The sequence below is a fragment of the Schistocerca americana genome, chromosome 7 (assembly GCF_021461395.2).
Source record: "Schistocerca americana isolate TAMUIC-IGC-003095 chromosome 7, iqSchAmer2.1, whole genome shotgun sequence".
Lineage (NCBI taxonomy): Eukaryota > Metazoa > Arthropoda > Insecta > Orthoptera > Acrididae > Schistocerca > Schistocerca americana.
The window spans coordinates 130015734-130039003 of record NC_060125.1 but is presented as its reverse complement, the minus strand read 5'-3'; the positions used below and the strand labels follow the sequence as shown (position 1 = coordinate 130039003).

Genomic DNA, 23270 nt, shown 5'->3' with positions numbered 1-23270 from the left:
GTCTGACACACCGGTGTCAATGTGTTCTTTTTTCCATTTCCAGGAGTGTATAAGTGTAAACTAGATGTGGCTTGAATTCAAAGAAATAGTATCGGCAGCAGTTGAGAGATTTCTACCAAATAAATTAACAAACGACGGAGATGATCCTCCTTGGTACACAAAACGAGTTAGAACACTGTTGCAAAAACAACGAAACAATCATGCCAAATTTAAACAACCGCAAAATCCCGAAGATTGGTGATCTTTTACATAAGCTCGAATTTTAGAGCGGACTTCAATGCGAGATGCTTATAACAATTTCCATAGCGAAACTTTGTCTGGAAACCTGGCAGAAAATCCAAAGAGATTCTGGTCGTATGTGAAGTATGTTAGTGGCAAGAAACAATCAGTGCCCTCGCTGCGTGATAGCAATGGAGATATTATCGAAGACAGTGCCGCCAAAGCAGCACACAGCCTTTCGAAATGCCTTCACAAAAGAAGACGAAATAAATATTCCAGAATTCGAATCGAGATTAGCTGCCAACATGAGTAACGTAGACGTAAATATTCTCGAAGTACTGAAGCAAATTAAACCACTTAATAAAAGCAAGTCTTCTGATCCAGACTGTATTCCAATTATGTTCCTTTCGGAGTATGCTGATGCATTGGCTCCATATTTATCAATCATATATAACCGTACCCAAAGACTGGAAAGTTGCACAGGTCACACCAATATTCAAGAAAGGTAGTAGGAGTAATCCACTAAATTACAGGCCCATATCGTTAACGTCGATATGCAGCAGGATTTTAGAACATATATTGTGTTCGAACATTATGAATTACCTCGAAGAAAACTGCCTATTGACACACGGTCAATTTGGGCTTAGGTAACATCGTTCCTGTGAAACACAACTAGCTCTTTATTCACATGAAGTGTTGAGTGCTATTGACAAGGGATTTCAGATCGATTCCGTATTTCTGGATTTCCGGAAGGCTTTTGACACTGTACCACACAAGCCGATCGTAGTGAAATTGCGTGCTTATGGAATATCGTCTCAGTTATGTGACTAGATTTGTGATTTTCTGTCAGAGAGGTCACAGTTCGTAGCAATTGACTGAAAGTCATCGAGTAAAACAGAAGTGATTTCTGGCGTTAACCAAGGTCGTGTTATAGACCTTTTGCTTTTGCTTATCTATATAAACGATTTGGGAGACAATCTGAGCAGCTGTCTTCGGTTGTTTGCAGATGACGCTGTCGTTTATCGACTAATAAAGTCATCATAAGATTAAAACAAACTGCAAAACGATTTAGAAAAGATATCTGAATGGTGCGAAAATTGGCAGTTGACCGTAAATAACTAAAACCAGTCTAATCTAAAAGCCGTAAATTCAACTAAATACCTAGGTATTACTATTACGAACAACTGAAATTGGAGGGACCACATAGAAAATGTTGTGGGGAATGCTAACCAAAGACTGCGTTTCATTGGCAGGACACTTAGAAAATGTAACAGATGTACTAAGGAGACTGCCTACACTACGCTTGTCCCTCCTCTTTTAGAATACTGCTGAGCGGTGTGGGGTCCTTACCATATAGGACTAACGGAGTACACGGAAAAAGTTCAAAGAAGGGCAGCACTTTTTGTATTATCGCGAAATATGGGAGAGAGTGTCACAGAAATATTTCTGGAACCCTTACTGCGATCCGTAGCTGCTCGATTGGGTGGCTGGTCGTAACTGGCGGAGAATTTCATCGTTCCCGCATATGCCGATGAGGTTATGGTACTTCTTCGGCCTCATGACGACGTACCCGTGCTCAAGGATGTTTTGTATGCATTTTGTCGTCTTATGGGAACACAAATTAACGGGCCGAAGTGTCGGTTACTCAATTTGCGGGGATTTGAGGGGAATGAGATTGCATGGTGTGGCAGTCGCCCACCATAGATCGTTGGGCGTTATAATTGATCGCTGTCCGATGAAGATGGCTGCGTTAAATTTAAGTGTGTCAGTGACGGGATGTAAGGAGCAAACCTTGAACATGAGCGTCGTTCCCTCTCGTTACTTCATAAGATTCGCACCTTTACCTTGAGTAAAACCTATTTTGTTGCTCAAATTTTTCTCCTTCTTGCGACGATGTCCAGAAAGCTACAGCGATTATTGGGCAAGTTTATTTGGTGAAAAACTACTTCTCGGAAGCGCTATGAGGCTAAGGCGAGACGCCGGGCTGATGTGAGATTTGAACCTCGTTGATGTTCGGGACAAGTCTACTGCTTTATTTCTTCGACGCACAGTTTTAACATGGCTTCGCGTCCCCTAATCACTTAGAGCTCGCATTTTTGCCGGTATCCAATCTGCGAGCTTAACCCCTTCTACGAAGTCATATTTTTCAACATGGCAAGAGAAATTATAGTAACTGAAAGAAAGGCAAAATGAGGCACATGAGTGATAGGGTCAATTTACAACATTGCCTGGATGGGATTATGAGAAGTATCTGCAGTTAGAGCCGGCCGCGGTGGTCTCGCGGTTCTAGGCGCGCAGTCAGGAACCGTGCGACTGCTACGGTTTCAGGTTCGAATCCTGCCTCGGGCATGGATGTGTGTGATCTCCTTAGGTTAGTTAGGTTTAAGTAATTCTAAGTTCTAGGGGACTGATGACCACAGCAGTTGAGTCCCATAGTGCTCAGAGCCATTTGAACTATCTGCAGTTAGAGGTGAAAGGTAAGTATTAAGTTTGAACAGATGGACATATCTTTATTAATGTCCATTATTTCAAGATGTCAAAGGCCTTGCTGCAATGCTAATACCGGTTCGGGTCAGATCACCGAAGTTAAGCGCTGTCGGGCTTTGCTAGCCCTTGGTTGGGACACCGTCTGAGTCTGCCGAGCCCTGTTGGGAAGCGGGGTGCACTCAGCCCTTGAGAGGCCAATTGAGGAGCCACTTGACTGAGAAGTAGCGGCTCCGGTCACGAAAACTGACAACGGCCGGGAGAACGGTGTGCTGGCCACATGTCCCTCCGTATCGGCACCATTAGGCTTCATGACCTGTTCGGATGGTGTTTGTTTATTCTTTGGAGATAGTTCATCTTCTTTCCCCTATGGGCGTGATCATGTTGCACCTCATCCATGGCTTTCTCTAAGTAGGTAGTCTGCAAAAGTACAGTCTCCTTTCCTACGTTTCCAACTTCTGCCGTATTCCTTCAAGCAGGTGTATATTGCCTTTCAGACTGACCTATACAGCATTTGCTACCATTACAATTACGTTTATGTGTTTCAGAGTTTTCCAATGTTGGAGCTCTGTCTTTACCATTGGGCAAAAAGCGTCCAACATTGTTGACCACATAAAATGATGTTTTTAAGTTCATGGGTTTAAGTTTTCTGGTTACATCTAGTGATTCATTTCCTAAATATCTTTGTCCCTGAAAACCGGTTAGTGAAATAAATAATAAATATTGTAGAATATTACACAAGTGTTGTGTATGTTTTCAGTCATAATGTATAAAATCCATGCGGTATCAGAGGTGTTGATGAGCGCAACAGACCAAAAATTTATCACTCTGAGCAATACTGTGTAACACAACCCCTAGCCTTGATAATGCCCTCAGCTGGGCGAAGAAGAGCGTCAAATTTCTGTAGGTACGCGATGTCTAGATGAAGCCAGTCATTGATGCTTAGATCCCCTAGATCTACCACGTTGCTAGGATATTGACAGCTAAGTATCACACACTGTCCAAAATAGTCCCTGTCATTTTCTATGTGGCGTTGGGATACGGAAACCCACATGTTCGTCACACCAGGAATGTATGGATGAATCCGTGTGAATGCGACTGCTGTTATCGTGGAAGCTGCATGCTCGTCATGCACACGGGGGCGCACGCACAGTGATGCTATGTGTGGTTTACAGATGAAAGTCTGTTGCGTTGGCTCCCTACTCCTCATCAGTAACCAATGCCAGTAAATAAAATCTGTAACTACCATTTCCTGGTGGTCTGAGTGATATTGAAATTATTATTAACAAGTTGTCAGTGCAAGTAACATCAGTGCTGTTGTAGTGCTAACCTTGCATCTCATATACACTCCTGGAAATGGAAAAAAGAACACATTGACACCGGTGTGTCAGACCCACCATACTTGCTCCGGACACTGCGAGAGGGCTGTACAAGCAATGATCACACGCACGGCACAGCGGACACACCAGGAACCGCGGTGTTGGCCGTCGAATGGCGCTAGCTGCGCAGCATTTGTGCACCGCCGCCGTCAGTGTCAGCCAGTTTGCCGTGGCATACGGAGCTCCATCGCAGTCTTTAACACTGGTAGCATGCCGCGACAGCGTGGACGTGAACGGTATGTGCAGTTGACGGACTTTGAGCGAGGGCGTATAGTGGGCATGCGGGAGCCCGGGTGGACGTACCGCCGAATTGCTCAACACGTGGGGCGTGAGGTCTCCACAGTACATCGATGTTGTCGCCAGTGGTCGGCGGAAGGTGCACGTGCCCGTCGACCTGGGACCGGACCGCAGCGACGCACGGATGCACGCCAAGACCGTAGGATCCTACGCAGTGCCGTAGGGGACCGCACCGCCACTTCCCAGCAAATTAGGGACACTGTTGCTCCTGGGGTATCGGCGAGGACCATTCGCAACCGTCTCCATGAAGCTGGGCTACGGTCCCGCACACCGTTAGGCCGTCTTCCGCTCACGCCCCAACATCGTGCAGCCCGCCTCCAGTGGTGTCGCGACAGGCGTGAATGGAGGGACGAATGGAGACGTGTCGTCTTCAGCGATGAGAGTCGCTTCTGCCTTGGTGCCAATGATGGTCGTATGCGTGTTTGGCGCCGTGCAGGTGAGCGCCACAATCAGGACTGCATACGACCGAGGCACACAGGGCCAACACCCGGCATCATGGTGTGGGGAGCGATCTCCTACACTGGCCGTACACCACTGGTGATCGTCGAGGGGACACTGAATAGTGCACGGTACATCCAAACCGTCATCGAACCCATCGTTCTACCATTCCTAGACCGGCAAGGGAACGTGCTGTTCCAACAGGACAGTGCACGTCCGCATGTATCCCGTGCCACCCAACGTGCTCTAGAAGGTGTAAGTCAACTACCCTGGCCAGCAAGATCTCCGGATCTGTCCCCCATTGAGCATGTTTGGGACTGGATGAAGCGTCGTCTCACGCGGTCTGCACGTCCAGCACGAACGCTGGTCCAACTGAGGCGCCAGGTGGAAATGGCATGGCAAGCCGTTCCACAGGACTACATCCAGCATCTCTACGATCGTCTCCATGGGAGAATAGCAGCCTGCATTGCTGCGAAAGGTGGATATACACTGTACTAGTGCCGACATTGTGCATGCTCTGTTGCCTGTGTCTATGTGCCTGTGGTTCTGTCAGTGTGATCATGTGATGTATCTGACCCCAGGAATGTGTCAATAAAGTTTCTCTTTCCTGGGACAATGAATTCACGGTGTTCTTATTTCAATTTCCAGGAGTGTATTTTGCCCCAGTTGGTTTCTGCTGCGTCGGTCGCGAACTCTAACGCTTGTGTCAAAAACAATGCATAAGAATGTAAAATATTAGGATGCCAACTAATTTTGTTTTATTTCACCAATCAAAAATCGAGTAAAACGATTTCTAGAACCACTCTATCGTTAATATTTATAACAAGATTCCCGGTCACTAATCATTAATTCCAGAGCATCGCAAAAGTCACAAAATGCTTCACACGATCTTAGCCGGCCGGGGTGGCCGAGCGGTTCTAGGCCCTATAGTCTGCTACGGTCGCAGGTTCGAATCCTGCCTCGGGCATGGATGTGTGTGATGTTAGGTTTAAGTAGTTCTAAGTTCTAGGGGGCTGATGACCTCAGAAGTTAAGTCCCATAGTGCTCAGAACCATTTGAACCATTTGAACACGATGTTAGAATCCACATGAGGTCGCACAAATAAATTTTCCGAGACAGATTTAACAATTAATTCCGCCTTTACGCCAAGTTGCACTTCACGCACTAGTTCGCGTATTGCCACCTCGAAAATCTGTCGTTGACTGCCTTGGATTAACACAAGATCGCTCAAGTACATAATCGAAAGCAGTTTTTCAACAAACTGTTCCGTCTTTGCATGAGATCAGATTTTATAAACAGATTCATGTATTACCTCCTCGGAAATCGATCGTAGACTAGTGATGAGCTGTCTTGGCAGTTTGGCGCCTGCCCTTTCAAGGTGCACTTGTGATTGGTCCATCATTTCCATCTGTAAGCAACGACAGACAGTAGCTAAAATTTGTAATTAGCATTCCCCGATGATCTGAGTGATATAGAATTTCTTATTAACAATTTGTCAGTGCGAGTAACGCCGTTAGCACGGTTAGAGATGCACATTAATATTTTAACAGCGAATATAAATAATACAAAGTTTACTGCTTGGTGCCCAACGTCGTCTTTCCCTGCTCCAGTACAAAAACGTACTTGCTTGTCCGGCCGTTCTCACGCTAAGAGGCCATCTGGCGCGTCAGTCGATGTCTGACTTGTGATCCCACCTACTCTCTAACCTCTTCTTCCTATTCTGTGCATCAAAACAACAAAAAATGTAGTAAACGTGGGCATGGATGTCGCATAAGAGTCACTAGTGACCACCGGGAATGCTAAAACAGACATTCTCATTCATGTGTACCGTAACTTGCCATTGTCTTAAAATTTCACATCTCCATTGCGACTGGACAGTCTGAGTGACGTCGGCAATGCGCTTCTTAGCGCTTCTTAAGACTGAAGTATCGTTCGTGGACATCAGGTGCACCGTCGCTGTTAAGCCCACACCCTAAGAAATTTGATCATGAAACCTTTTAATAGCAGAGACACAATTTAGCGAAAATTAATAAAGCGTGTAATAAATAAATAATTGAACAAGAGTGTAATACTTAAATGGTATCGTGTTTGATAATAATGTAAGCTAAACCATACTGTTTTTAAATTTGAGCCAAAAATTTATTTTAGCAATGTGCGCATGAATATGCGAATAGTGGCCGTACATATACATGGTGATTTTTTCCACCAACCTGACTGATAGATGAGAAGAAACGGAACAACGAAGGTCTAATGAAATTATTTGCGGAAATGCATGGTTTCCATGCTAGAGATCATTTATTCAATCATACTTTGTTACAGAGACTGCGGTCTAATGCACACTGTACCATGCAGCCACATTTACGGTATGTGTTGGTAATGGTTTCCATGTGACTCAGCTCATGTATATACGCGCCGTAGCATGTTTTGTCTCACACGTTCACATCGGCCAGGCTGCTTCCGAATAGTGTCAAAGGCAGCACGAATACACTGCTCCGGAGTCTCTACATCTGCAATGGGCTCGGCATACATGATACTTTCCAGGTAGCTCCATAACCAGAAATCGCACGGGTTGAGATCTGGCGAACGGGCAGGTCACGCAACTAGACTCCCTGCCCCGATCCATCGACCAGGCAACGTACCACTGAGAAGCGTCCGGACGTTAACGGCGAAGTGGGCTGGAGTACCATCATTTGGCAGCCACACAACCCCTCCAATCATCAGTGGCACTTCTTCCAGTAGAGGAGGCAAAGTCACCCTCAAGAAACGACGATAGAGCGCTGTTAGGCGACGTGGTCGCCAGCTATCCCGTGGCACACATTCCGGCTGCGCTGATGGTGATGATTCGCTGTCACCATACCATGGGGGTTCTGCATACTATTCCATAGACGACCGTTATGAAGGTTGAAGATACCACTTCGCGTAAAGACGGCCTCATCTGTGAGTAGGGTGGATGACACAAATCCCGGAATCGTAGTTGTCTGTTGAGGAAACCAGTGACACAACTGCACACGACGTGGAAAGTCTGTCTCTAGTAAGCCCTGCACACGCTGTAAACGCTACGGGTAGTAACAACTGTGATGGAGAATGTTCCACACGGCCGTCTGGCTTACCCTGTACTGGCGGGCCAACTGCCTCGTACTGACACGGCGATCACCTTCCACAGAGTTAATCATGTTTTCCTCCTAGTCTGCATCCGAACATTTCCGGCACGTCCTTCATGATTTCCTGCTTTCTGAAACGACCTTGTCTCAGACAAACGGCGAAACACTGTTGCAAACATTGAAGGCTGTGGTATTGTCGTTGGGGATAGGTCTTGTAAAGGCAACAGTGATGAATCTAAATGGAATTTTTATATTTTATGAAGTTGCCAAGACCGTTAATAGTTATAGTTCATTACTGATAACATGATGTAATATCTTTAAAATTTTATTTATTTTTTGTTTATTCTTTGGTAGCAAAGATGTGATTATTCTGAGAAGGCTGCTAAGCAGGATTCAATAAAGAAGTCTTAACCAGGCAAAGTGGCGTGTGTTCTTGGTGATTTAAAATTAGACTAAATATCCTCAAGCAACATCTTTTGTGAAGTGCCGCTAATATTACGTTACGGCAGTTATATTTGGTGACCCCGACGTGATAATAAGAAGATATAACGACAAACGGGAGCGTTTCCGAAGATCGCCTAGAAGCAAACAAGGTTAGCATCAAAATTCCGCCTTTTTGGAGTGAAAAACCCGAAATTTGGTTCTATCAAGTAGAAGCACAGTTCAGCATTTGCAAAATTGTCACAGAAGAAGCTAAATTTAACCACCTAGTGTCACAATGAGAACCAAAATACATCGACAATATTTGGGACATTATTTGCGGCACAGATGCGAATAAATATTCGTTGGCTAAGGAACGTCTACCGAATATTTTCAAAGAAAGTGAAGATAAGCGTATTAAGAGATTAGTTACTGGAATTGATTTGGGAGACCAAACACCTAGTCAGTTATTACGCAAAATGCAAGCTTTAGCATGTGTAGATGTGTCAGAAAAAGTCCTAAAGACACTTTGGCTAGAAAAACTTCCGGATTCTATAAGGAACACTCTAATTGTCAGTGACGAGGGACTCGAAAAGGTGGCTACAATGGGTGATAGAATAACAGAAAAAAAGCTCCGTAACGAATTGTTCGTCACAAAAAGTGGTGCTTGTAGCCAACAGGATGTTTCGATAACAACGAGTGACTTGATGACAAGAATTTCGGGGCTAGAGCAACAAATGGCCGCGCTGTCAACTGGTTATCGAGGCAGGTCTTAACAGAAGCTGTGAGCGTCAATGTAAAAGAAGTCGTAGTAAGTCTCGAAATAAATACAACCCCAAGGGCAAGTACTGTTTACCACTTTCGCTTTGGGCAGAACTGCGAGCCTGAAAAATGCACACCTCCATGTAGCTGGACTAAAAGGGAAACGCGACCCAGCAGCTAAATTAGCGGCAAGTTCTGCTGCCCAAGTCCATTGCCGCAAAACCCGCTTATTTGTAACCGACAAAAAAGGGGATTGCAATATTTAGTCGACAGTGGGGCAGATGTTTCTGTAATTCCCGCTCACCCAAATGTTAATGGTGAGTCACCATATAAATTGTATGCTGCAAATGGTACCGAAATTCCTACATACGGAATCGAACTTCGTACTATTGATCTGGGACTGCGACGTCAATTTCAATGGCCATTTATAGTTGCGAAGATCAATAAAGCTATATTGGGTGCCGATTTTTTGAATAAATTTCAATTATTAGTAGATGTCCATAATAAAAGATTAATAGATGATGTAACCAAGCTCAATGCTGAGGGTAAAGTTATGTCAATCTCAGAGGAAAACGTCCTGAGCACCATGAGCCAAAACACAAAATTTACAGATCTACTATTACAGTATCCACACATAGCTTAACCTAATTTGGTACCTAGCGAAATTAAACATGATGTCAAACACTAAATTACCACTGAAGGCCCGCCTGTGTTTTCTAGGGCAAGACAATTAGACCCAAGGCGCATGGCGATGGCAAAACAAGAATTTAAATTCATGTTAGACAATGGCATCATTAGACCATCTAAATCTGCATGGGCGAGTCCTCTCCATATTGTACCTAAGAAGGATGGCTTAATACGTCGGTGTGGAGATTATAGACGGTTAAATGAAAGAACAATTCCAGACCGTTGTCCTGTATCTAGAATAGAAGTTTTCCATTGTATTCTTCAAGGCAAAAACATATTTTCTAAAATCGATCTCTTTAAGGCCTATTATCAAATACCTATTGCTGAAGGAGATAAGCACAAAACAGCTGTAATCACACCATTTGGACTGTATGAATTTAATGACATGAGCTTTGGCCTGCGGAATGCACCTTCAACATTCCGCGATTCATTAATGATGTTTGGGCTAGATTTTGTGTTTACTTACCTCGATGACATTTTAACAGCCTCATCCAGTATTGAAGAACAGCGAACACACCTGAAACTAGTCTCCTGATAACCCTTGCTGCCCGCCGCCCGTTGCCATTTGCCTTTCTGTAAGTAAACACGATCTCGGCAAGCTCTCTCTTCGGAACCTTTGTGTACAACGATGTATCACATTCACTAGAAGCTGAAGTCAGCAAGAGAAGTGAATCGGACACAACATTACCAGTTACTATGGCAGGAGAGGGCGCTAGGGCATTACGCATGAGGAACAGTAGCAGCCTTTAGGAGGAAACCATGCATACTGTAACTGAGGCTGAGTGGTATAGCGCGTATTGGAGCACATCTCTGTAACAAGGAATTATTGAACAAATGTTCTCTAGCAGGGAAACCAAGCGTTTGCAGACATAGCTTCATGAGATTTTTTTGCGTTCCGTATCCTCTCATCAGTCAATCCCTAGAGTTTGTACATCATAGAAAAAATCACTCTCATATATATATATATATATATATATATATATATATATATATATATATATATATATAAACCTCTAGGCCATGAAGGCCCAGCCCGACCGGCCGCCGTGTCATCCTCAGACCATAGGCGACCCTGGATGAGGAAATGGAGGGGAATGTGGTCAGCATACCGCTCTCCAGGCCGTATGTCAGTTTCCGAGACCGGAGACGCTGCTTTTCAATCAAGTAGCTCCTCAGTTTTGCCTCACAAGGGCCGAGTGCACCCCTCTTGCCAACAGCGCTCGGCAGACCGGATGGTCGACCATCCAAGTGCTAGCCCAGCCCGACAGCGCTTAAATTCGGTAATCTGACGGGAACCGGTGTTACCACTGCGGCAAGGCCGTTGGCATATAATGAATGAAAGTGCAGTAGCATGTTGACAGAGGTTTCTCAATCGTGCACAGAAAACTCGACGTCACATGGTGTAAAGTCAGCGTGATTGTAGCGCTAAATGGGACTGTCCCTGCAACACACAGGCTGTTGAAGAAACGGCAAGAGACTATTTGCATCAATCAGTGAGCAGTTTCGGTGCACTGAGGTGTTACTCTTCGTTACAACATGGCCCCGAGACAAAATATGGGTGACTTAACACGGAGAAGAATCGCCGAGAATGTGGGAGAAGCTTGTAGCGTGGCGAGCGCAGCACAGAAGTTTGTTATTACTCGTAACCTTGCTTCTCGTGCCAAGGTTGGGTCCTGACCACAGTCATGCGAAGGAGACAACGCGGCCGACCACGGCCAACTACAGCAGCTGATGACCGCTACAATGTGCAACAAGCAAGAAGGGACGCGCATCAAACAGCAGGTGCAACTGTAACCACTTTTAACAGGACTGCAAATCTCACTCTCCGCAGTGGCACGGAGACTGCATGAGAGGGGAAAGGGGGGGGGGGGGGTTCTTTTATTGCCGTCGACCAGTTCGTCGTGTTGCCTTCTGTTGACACTCGCAAACGGTGGCACCATCCACGATTGTGCCAAAAGCTTAGGGGCTGGACCAACGAGGAGTGGAGTCGCTCGCTCTTCTTGAATGAGAGCAGATTTAGTCTGGGCAGCAATTCTAGGCGTACCCCCATATGACGAGAGTTGGGGACAGGAACGTGGTCGAACATGATTGTTTTGGTGGCCCAAGTGATACGGTGCCTTCTGTTGACACTGTACTCCTATCCCATGTGCGTCTTTTCAGGGGTGCATTCACGACAGCTTGATTTTTACGGATGAAAATGAGCGACCGCATCGAACAGCGCACGTGGAGGAGCTGTTGGCACGAGAGGAGTCGGCGAACGTCTGGCTTTCCACTGTTTCCCTGACTTAAATCACATCGAGCACGTGTCGGATGCTCTGGGGGGCCGTCCTGCTGCACGCCCACCCAGCAGTTGTCAGCTGCGCTGGTGGAGGGACGGAACATACTGCCACAAGAACAGCCTGGTGATCACACGCACTGTCAATAATCATGGGCGTCCGCAGAAATTCATGCAAGAGGGAGCAAGACCGCTGATGTTCCATTCTCGATACAGCCAATTAAGTGAGTCTGAGAGAGTGCCGTGTCCCAATAAACAAATCTGACGGGAAGTACACAAAGCTTGTATCGTCAACGTATCGCAGTTATTCAGTCAATATTTCTTTGAACATAGATTCATCTTTTCATATTATTAATGTAAACTGGATATAGGAAACCTTCGAAAACAATTTTCAAATTGATCAGTAGAACCAACTCTTAACAGATTAAGACTCAACCAAAATAATCCTAGTCTTCCTGATTTGGTATGTTATTATGTACACATGGATTATAGAACTGATAACTCAATCTCTGGTTGTCACGCAGAGTTGCACGCAATATAGTTAAAGAGCCATATGGTTTAAGAAGATCCAAGCACCTTTTCGACCATTTTCTCCTCTCATCAACGCAAAAATTAGTATATTTTATGTATTTGAAGTATGGGTGAATACACTTTCAGTATAGCATGACCGTGTCCTTTACACTCTACTGTAATGGCTCTATCATCTAAAACTGAATAAAATCTCAGTTAGCTTTGAGGGGTCAAATACAGACTTATTGCTGAGATTAAGATGTGTACAAGCCATGCAGCCGTTCTTGTGGAAATTGGGGAGGGGTATAAGGTAGCAATGTTTATACTGTTCTAGGCGTCGGAATTGCCCCTTTCTGTAGCACGTTAGGAGCTGTACAAGGAAACGACAGGGAAATGAGTAGGTACTCTAATCCGGCAATTTTCTCTAACGATTGACATTCCCGAAGATTGCGAATAACGCCGAAACCGCTTCCGTGGCAAGAAAACAATGTAATTTTCTGTGAACTACTTTACAACCAAGGAACGTAGCCTTTATTAAAGCCACTGTGTTGTTCTGTGCATCCGGCTGAGTAGCATCTGAGACAATCGCTTCTAGAAGCACGTCGCAATTTTGAAACTAATAGAAAATCTACCACAGACTTCAGGAGGGGGAAAATGCCCCCTCTTGAGACCCTAACTTTCAGTTACATCTTCTCTACTAATCTGTAGCAGTTCTTTTGGCCCAAGCTTCATCGAGCTCTATTACTTGGCAGTGACACATTTTGCGGAAGTTACTTTCGTCCTAAAGCCTTGCGCACCATGTTTATGTCGGTCCCTATTGGCACTTAGCCGATTCGGAGGCCCACTCCCATGCATGTGGCTCAGTTTTTCGTCAGTTGGGGTGTGTTTTCTTGGCCACCAAGTTATGAGCCGAGTTCGGAGTTAAATGCTAAATTTCTGCCAGGTCTGTAATAGGAACTGAAAAGGAGTGGGAGAAGAGAGAGGGATAGAAATGTTTGTAATGACTCTGCAGCGAGACGGGAACTAAAGACCGTGGACACTCCTGCGGGAGTTTATTTCAATGTAACATCTATCGTTTCACTTATTTACATCACTCAAACACGCTCCGATAGTGTATAATTTCGAAAAGTTCTAGCTGAGACACCATCACAGCTCAGAGAAATTATCAAACAAGTGTGAGTGCTAAAATTTTTCCATGTATATCATGCAAAAATCCAATTGGGTGGCTACTGGTTTATACTGTGATACAAATTTCATATTTTCAGTCCTATGGAGACGCTGAGCATATATCTTAGAAATACGCTGACTTATTTGTGCTCACCGCAAAATCTATAATTGAATGAGTGACAATAGCGGATGTTACCACAATTATTTGTCATTTACACAGCCGAAAACTCGCTAGAAGCGTGAAACGGTCTCTGAGAAAACTAGCGTTGCGACATAACTAACGCTTATAAACTGATGGGTGGATGCTCAACTAATTAAAAACAATGTGTAACAAATGCACTTCAGTTACCTCGCACCTACACACAGGAAAGTAATCCCAGTTACTTTTCAGTCCCTCCTCGTATGTTGTCTGACAGGGCAGACAATTCTTTGAACTGCCACAATTTCAGATATTTCTTCATATTTTCTTGTATGTGTTTAGCGATTAACTTGCTATGTGTAATGCAGGGAGTGAACTCTATACTTGATGATGAAAAGCAACGTAAAAAGTGGAAAACAAACATTCGACAAGTGTTGTGAGCAGCGCAATGCTATTTTCAGATAAATATATGGCAAGACGTGATTCCCTTTCGATAATTAATTGAAATTATAGCAAAGTAGCAGTAATTCCAAATAATATGTTGCTGTATAGGAGTTGCATATGTTGGTATTTTTTATTTAAGAGGCAATAATTGTGGTTGCTACGTTCCATATTGCACGTAACTGCGAAGACGAATCGTTCAGACATAGCAGGGAAGCGAACAAGTTGCCATTGTACTGAAAGATGGTATAATTTGCGCATTTAATGTTTCTTATTAAAGTAAAAGCTGGAATTTTGCACTCAAGCGGAATGTGAGTCGCTGAAAGAGATGCGACCTAGGTAATAAAATAGCATAACTTATGCAATCATGTTAATAATACGTCGGTTCCTCTTAACTTTCACCTCTTACGCGACATGGATGTGGCGACATGTCTATGCTTCTTAACATCTGTGCTGTCGTTCTGTGTGATAATTTTTTTTTTCAATTGAATGTACAGTTGATACCAAACAGCTCTGGATCTACGATATTTCCGAACCTGTGCAAAAACTTGATAGTGGTGTCCCCCACCTTACTCCTCGAGCGTTTTAGACAGGATGTCAAAAATTAAAAAAAAAATCGATTTTTCAGAAATATTTTCATTTTGTTGCGCATAGCTTTCTGAAGAGTTAGATACACACAATATGTCGTTCGAGGAAATGTAAGAGATGTTATTTGGCCTTAAGTGCTCCAAAGTGCAGTGGCACATCTCTTCATACAGCACTCCTCTATCACATATGACTACATTTCATTCTGTCCAATTCTAACGTGTGTATTTTACAATGGAACCCATCAAACCCGTATTCAGTGGAAATTAAAACGTTCTGTGGTGCCTCTCCTACTCTCAGTCGGCCAGTTTGACATCCTAGCCCCCCCCCCCCCCACAAAAAAACTCAGTTATTAATGGGTGGGATTATTTGTGACCGTAAGAATAAGAACTCTTCGGAAAATTACACTCTTTATTGGCTATTAGCTAATAACTTTTTCTTTTTTGTGATATAAAAGCAGTAAGGCAAGAGACAAGAACAGATTTCTTTTATCCTAAGGTCCCAGAATTCTTTCTCTCTAGACTGACTACAGTTTTTCAAGACGTGCTTCCCTTTCTCCGAAAGAATCTATTACATCGCCAAAGCTCGTCAAACATTTTGTTACATGAAAAATCAAAATGTTGTCTAATTCCGAAAAAGCTGTTAAGCTGTTCCCCCCCCCCCCCCCCCCCCCCGCATGAACCATGTACCTTACCGTTGGTGGGGAGGCTTGCGTGCCTCAGCGATGCAGATAGCCGTACCGTAGGTGCAACCACAACGGAGGGGTATCTGTTGAGAGGCCAGACAAACGTGTGGTTCCTGAAGAGGGGCAGCAGCCTTTTCAGTAGTTGCAGGGGCAACAGTCTGGATGATTGACTGATCTGGCCTTGTAACATAACCAAAACGGCCTTGCTGTGCTGGTACTGCGAACGGCTGAAAGCAAGGGGAAACTACGGCCGTAATTTTTCCCGAGGGCATGCAGCTTTAGTAGATTAAAACTGAAGAAACTGCAAAAAGGTGGGAATTTAAGTGGATGGAACCTGGATAAACTGAAAGAACCAGAGATTGTACACAGTTTCAAGGAGAGCATAAGGCAACAATTGACAGGAATGGGGGAAAGAAATACAGTAGAAGAAGAATGGGTAGCTTTGAGGGATGAATTAGTGAAGGCAGCAGAGGATAAAGTAGGTAAAAAGTAGAGGGCTGCTAGAAATCCTTTGGTAACAGAAGAAATATTGAACTTAATTGATGAAAGGAGAAAATATAAAAATGCAGTAAATGAAGCACGCAAAAAGGAATACAAACGTCTCAAAAATGAGATCGACAGGAAGTGCAAAATGGCTAAGCAGGGATGGCTAGAGGACAAATGTAAGGATGTAGAGGCTTGTCTCACCAGGGGTAAGATAGATACTGCCTACAGGAAAATTAAAGAGACCTTTGTAGAAAAGAGAACCACTTGTATGAATGTCAAGAGCTCAGATGGAAACCCAGTTCTAAGCAAAGAAGGGAAAGCAGAAAGGTGGGAGGAGTATATAGAAGGTCTATACAAGGGCGATGTACTTGAGGAGAATATTATGGAAATGGAAGAGGATGTAAATGAAGATGAAATCGAAGATATGATACTGCGTGAAGAGTTTGACAGAGCACTGAAAGACCTGAGTCGAAACAAGGCCCCGGGAGTACACAACATTCCATTACAGCTACTGACAGCCTTGGGAGAGCCAGTCCTGACAAAACTCTATCATCTGGTGAGCAAGATATATGAGACAGGTGAAATACCCTCAGACCTCAAGAAGAATATAATAATTCCAATCCCAAGCTTACGGTAAGCTTCAGAAGGCTGTTTGAGAGGAGGTTATGTCAAGAGCTCAAGTTTTTCGTTGGCATAAAATGTTTAGTAGATGTGAAAATTACCGAACTATCAGTTTAATAAGTCACGGCTGCAAACTACTAACGTGAATTCTTTACAGACGAATGGAGAAACTAGTAGAAGCCGACCTCGGGGAAGATCAGTTCGGATTCCGTAGAAATATTGGAACACGTTAGGCAATACTGACCCTACGACTTATCTTAGAAGCTAGATTAAGGAAAGGCAAACCTACGTTTCTAGCATTTGTAGACCTAGAGAAAGCTTTAGACAATGTTGACTGGAATACTCTCTTTCAAATTCTGAAGGTGGCAGGGGTAAAATACAGGGAGCGAATGGCTATTTACAATTTGTACAGAAACCAGATGGCACTTATAAGAGTCGAGGGACACGAAAGGGAAGCAGTGGTTGGGAAGGGAGTGAGACAGGGTTGTAGCCTCTCCCCGATGTTACTCAATCTGTATATTGAGCAAGCAGTAAATGAAACAAAAGAAAAATTCGGAGTAGGTATTAAAATCTATGGAGAAGAAATAAAAACTTTGAGGTTCGACGATGACATTGTAATTCTATCAGAGACAGCAAAGGACTTGGAAGAGCAGTTGAACGGAATGGATAGTGTCTTGAAAGGAGGATATAAGATGAACATCAACAAAAGCAAAACGAGGATAATGGAATGTAGTCGAATTAAGTCGGGTGATGCTAAAGGGAATTAGATTAGGAAATGAGACACTTAAAGTAGTAAAGGAGTTTTGCTATTTAGAGAGCAAAATAACTGATGATGGTCGAAGTAGAGAGGATATAAAATGTAGACTGGCAATGGCAAGGAAAGCGTTTCTGAAGAAGATAAATTTGTTAACATCGAGTATAGATTTAAGTGTCAGGAAGTCGTTTCTGAAAGTATTTGTATGGAGTGTAGCCATGAATGGAAGTGAAAGATGGACGATAAATAGTTTGGACAAGAAGAGAATAGAAGCCTTTGAAATGTGGTGCTACAGAAGAATGCTGAAGATTAGATGGGTAGATCACATAACTAATGAGGAAGTATTGAATAGGATTGGGGAGAAGAGAAATTTGTGACACAACTTGACTAGAAGAAGGGATCCGTTGGTAGGACATGTTCTGAGGCATCAAGGGATCATCAATTTAGTATTGGAGGGCAGCGTGGAGGGTAAAAATCGTAGAGGGAGACCAAAAGATGAATACACTAAGCAGATTCAGAAGGATGTAGGTTGCAGTAGTTACTGGGAGATGAAGAAGCTTGCACAGGATAGAGTAGCATGGAGAGCTGCATCAAACCAGTCTCAGGACTGAAGACCACAACAACAACAACTGTTAATGCGAATAGAAATCAAGACTGGTGTGGTTTCTCGATTTGAATACGTCTGTTTTGTCACTGTCTGCTAGATGAGACGGAATAGGCCTTTCTAATATTGCAGCAATTGTAACTGACGCCAAATAAGCGATAATGTTTTGGCACAAATGATCATTTTTATCTACTTCATTTACATACATAATACGACAGAATATAATTCACGAAGTACCAATATCAAATACCCATCAGGTCTACTACAACAAGAAGTTTTGTTAGGAAATAGTTTCACATTTCATTCATATGCTCCAGTTTCTCAAGCATGAGATCGAAATGTAGTAGTAGTAATAAATTTTAATACAAATTTGGAATTGTCAAACTCTTCCATATATTTTGTGTGATGTCCCTGTTTCTTCTCCTTCCGCGTTCTAACAAACGATCTTAAGCCTGCCAGAATCATCGGTTCAGTTATCCCTCGTTTAGTCTCCGTCTACGCGTTCTTACGTGTTCGTACAACGCGTTTTCTACGCTATTCCGAGAATAGAACTTTTATAGGCGGCTGCTAACCGGGGACGGTACAACTGACCATTAGTAGCATAGCGTTCTGGGAAATATTTTCTGCAAAAATTTCATTTTGTTAGATACACCGAGAAGATAGTATGCAATCTTACTTACCTGTTATTCCTGTTAGTCATTTATTTCCACTCCGGTAGTCTGAATCTAGGGATTTCGCTAGTTATTATAAGAACGCTTATCATTGACGCACCGAATCAACCACATAAACAAACAGCGGTTGGCTTTCACCCGTAGAATTTATTCGGCGAAGCTCGTATAGCCCCGTCCCCTTTTGTCTGCAGTAAAGTTTTTTTTTTTTTTTTTTATTTCTAGATGCGAGAAGGATTCCCCTGGCACAGATGTCACGTACACTATGCACGCATTCAAAAATTAATTTATGATCCGTTCAGAAATCAACTTAGAATGTGTAAAAATTTTCAAAAACGAACAGGGATGCTTTTCAAAATCATATGAACAATTGATGACCAACGTGCACTGGATGCTAGGCGCTTTGTGAAATGAGGCTTATTTCCTTCAAGAGTATGAATTTGGGGCTCCTGAAATTTGAACCCCCTCCTGCCCGCCCTAGATCCGGACCTAATACCAAAGACAACTGCTTCGCTCGCGTACGCTGTATGGTTCGCACAGATTTTTTTTGTTTTTCGTTAACCGAATTTGCATGTTATTATGTCTACTGCTCACGTGTAAATTTACACACTACAAATGAGTTAATGACCTTTTATACGGCTGCCAGTCTTTCATAATTGAAGTCTTCCAACGGGTTGAATTTAATTTCATATAGCGAGTTAAGAAAATAAAGAGCCAAATAGGACAAGAGGTTATACAATCGTTAGCGCCAGTCTTACACCCGGTGTTGAACTCTCTCATCTCAAACGGATATTCCAGTACATCGAATGGAATTTAAACGTGGTATCTATGATGTCATCAGTGATAATTAGTTTGGGTAGTAATTACAAAAAAGATAATTTTATAAACATGCATTAAGACAACTGTATGAATAAATGTAGTAAAGACAGATTTCTTTTTTATGCAGTTCTGACAAAACCTATTTTACATTATGACTGTTAAACAGCTTTCTTTGACTTAGTTGACACCTTCTAAACTTTTCAAGCCGATTAAGGACATAGAAGAATAGTCTTCTTCGAATGAACTTCTGATCAAAACCGCATTGTGTTTCATAACAACATATTTTCGTCCATCTTTTTATGCCGTACTTTACCCCTTAGGGATTGAATGTCCAGAAACACTTAAAAAGGTTTTTTTCTTTAAGACTGCGAAGTTAAATACCAATTCTCATAGACGTAGCTTTGAAAATATTTCAGTAATTCTTCAATAATGACTTATTTTAAAAAAATTCAGCACTATTTCATTCCCTCAGAAGCTGAATTTCGAAAGATCCTGAAATACGTATTACTTTATTTATGACCGAAAAACCAAATACCAGTCTTTGTAGTTCTAGCTTCAAAATTTCCTTAATAGCGACATATTTTCGGAAAACCTTTCGTCCCGTATTTCACCTCCTTAGGGGTGGAATTTTGAAAAATCCCTTCTTAATCGATGCCTACAAGGTCAACAACACCCTCTCCAAATTTCAAGTTTGTATCCATAGTGGTTTGGGCTGGGTGATGATGAGTCAGTCAGACAGGACATTCCCTCTTTTTTAAATGTTTCACTCTTATATTCATGCATACATTACACCCACGATGTGTGTCTACAATTACTTTTGCATCAGCCTGTATACATAGAGTGTCCCATTTATCTTGACCACTCTAAATGGCTCTGAGCACTGTCGGACCAAACATCTGAGGTCATCAGTCCCATAGAACTTAGAACTCCTTAAACCTAACTAACCTAAGGACATCACACACATCCATGCCCGAGGCAGGATCCGAACCTGCGACCGTAGCGGTCGCGCGGCTCAAGGCTGTAGCACCTAGAACCGCTCGGCCACTCCGGCCGGGCCACTCTAAATAACTGTTTGTCCAAATGCAAATCACAAAATGTTTCAAGCAAATGTTCTTTAGCCGGCAGCGGGCATCAATCAGCATGATTGCCTTCGTTGTAGCTTTGTTTCTTACAAAGATATGAACAGCGGTATGACTTTCTTAAATAGCACCCTGTATTTTTATTCGGTAATTCATTTCCTCTCCTAAAGGCCTATTCAAAAATGTACCACATTGTACCATTCACTGAAACACAACGTTATTAACTACATAGCACGTCATTGACGCTGACGCTTCTAGCGAGTTAAAAAATGAAAGAGCCATCGAATGGAATTTAAACGTGGTATCTATCTTGTCGTCAGTGATGATTAGTTTGGGTAGTAATTACAACAAAGATAATTTTATAAACATACATTATGACAACTGTAAAATTAATGTATTAAAGACCGGTTTCTCGGGGTAATGGAACACATCCACATGCTGACGTCGACAGAGGACAAATGTAAACATAAATAGAATGCACACCCGTCATTCTGTCAACCATCGTCAGTTGGTGTGAGTAGAATGTACACCAACGAAGACAAGGTAGAAATGCTACTCATATATGGGGAATGTAAGTTAGCAGAACAGTAACTGCAATACTGTTTCCTTATGTACGTGTAGGGCACATTTAGTACAGTAGTTTAATCCTTTTAAATACTGTTGTGTAGAGTAGGCATACAATAAAGTCTGTCCTTCCTACAAACTGCGTCAACATAACGTTTCTTTTATTGTTGTTGTTGTTGAAGGTAGCGAAATGCTACGCATGCAGCGGAGCTGTACAGAGAGCGATATCCTGACAAGAACCTACCTTACCGACGGACGTTCTCTCGTCTTGTTGCGACGCTTTAGGAAACGGGAAGTTTCAACCCTCGACAACGCAATGTTCGTAGCATTCGCACAGACGAAGCTGCCGAAGTTATTGTTCTCGCTTCCGTTGCTATGAATCCACATGTGAACACACGACAGCTTGAACAGAAGATTGGCATTCCTAAAACCAGTGTACATCGTATTCTTACATGTCACTGGATCCATTCTTACCACGTACACCTACATCAGGAATTGCATGGAAATGCCGGCCGCGGTGGTCTAGCGGTTCTAGGCGCGCAGTCTGGAACCGCGCGACTGCTACGGTCGCAGGTTCGAATCCTGCCTCGGGCATGGATGTGTGTGATGTCCTTAGGTTAGTTAGGTTTAAGTAATTCTAAGTTCTAGGGGATTGATGACCACAGTAGTTAAGTCCCATAGTTCTCAGAGCCATTTGAACCATTTTTTGCATGGGAATGATTTCCTGAATCGTGTACAGTTCTGTCAGTGGGCACAGCAGCAAATCCTCGCCAACCCGAACTTCTTCTCCAATGTTCTATTTGCCAATGAACCTTCTGAAACAAAGGACAGGTAAATATACAAGGAACATGCATTATTGGTCCAGCGACAACCCACGATGACTTAGACAGGTGGAACATCAGCGTCAATGGAGAGTTAACGCCTGGTGTTGGATGCTTGGTAATACAATTATTGGCCCTTGTTTCATCAATGGTAGTCTAAACGGCTCAGCGTATGCCAACTTCCTCAGACGAATTCTTCCTCCTCTTTTGGAAGAAGTGCCGCTAAGAACCAGAATGCTTATGTTGTATCAACATGATGGATGTCCAGCACATAATGCCTCGCGTGCACGTCGTGTTCTGAACCGAAGGTATTCTGGCAGATGGATTGGTAGAGGAGGAACAGTTAGGTGGCCTGCTAGGTCGCCTCATTTAAATCCACTGGACTTTTTTCTTTGGGATGCATCAAAGACGTTCTCTGTCGCGATATTCCAACTCCAGAGGACATGTAGGAACGTATCGTGCTTGCTTGTAATTCTTTTCAGCAGGCAACACTGGAAGCAGTAAATAATTCTTTCATTCAACGAGTGCACCAGTGTATCGGTGTCCATGGTCTCCACTTTGAGCACCTTTGAATGTTCTACTCCTGGACAGTGGTACAGGAGACTCAAAGTCAATTTTGTGTTATGTTTTTACTTGATTTTCATTTGTTTCCTGACAATTCCAGCAAGTGGACGAGTTTGTGATCTCGGTCTCCAAAGTCATTGTTGTGTTATGTAATTAATAACGTTGTGTTTGAGTGAATGGTACACTGCGATACATTTTTGAATAGGTCTTTAGGAGAGGAAATGAATTACCGAATAAAAAATACAGGCTGCCATTTAAAAAAAGTCATGCCGCTGTTCATATCTTTGTAAAAAACAAAATTTCGACGAAGGCAATCATGCTGATTGATGTCCTCCTGACGGCTAAAGAACATTTGCTTGAAACATTTTGTAATTTGCATCTTGACAAACAGTTATTTAGGGTGGTCAAGATAAATGGGACACGTTGAATATATAGGGCGACGCAAAAGTAATTGTAGACACAGAGTGTGGGTGTAACATATGCATCAAAATAAGAGTGAAACGTTTAGTAAAATTTTTTCTGAAATTGCTTCATTTCAGAGTCACGCAATAGAGTAGGGATCACAAAAGCAAAAGAAAATTAATTCGAAAGCAAGGGCATGAAAGAACCTGAAATGCAACGCAAGTAGGTACTGTACATTTACGCGAGTACATAAACAAAATGATGTCCATGTAGACGAAGACAGTGAAGTGCTCGACTTA

General features: G+C 43.0%; 1 protein-coding gene across 1 annotated transcript in view; it reads left to right on the top strand.

Annotated features, from left to right (window-relative positions):
• Positions 1 to 23270, top strand: part of LOC124622786 (myrosinase 1-like) — a 116836-nt gene that overhangs the window by 31452 nt on the left and 62114 nt on the right. The window lies entirely within an intron of this gene.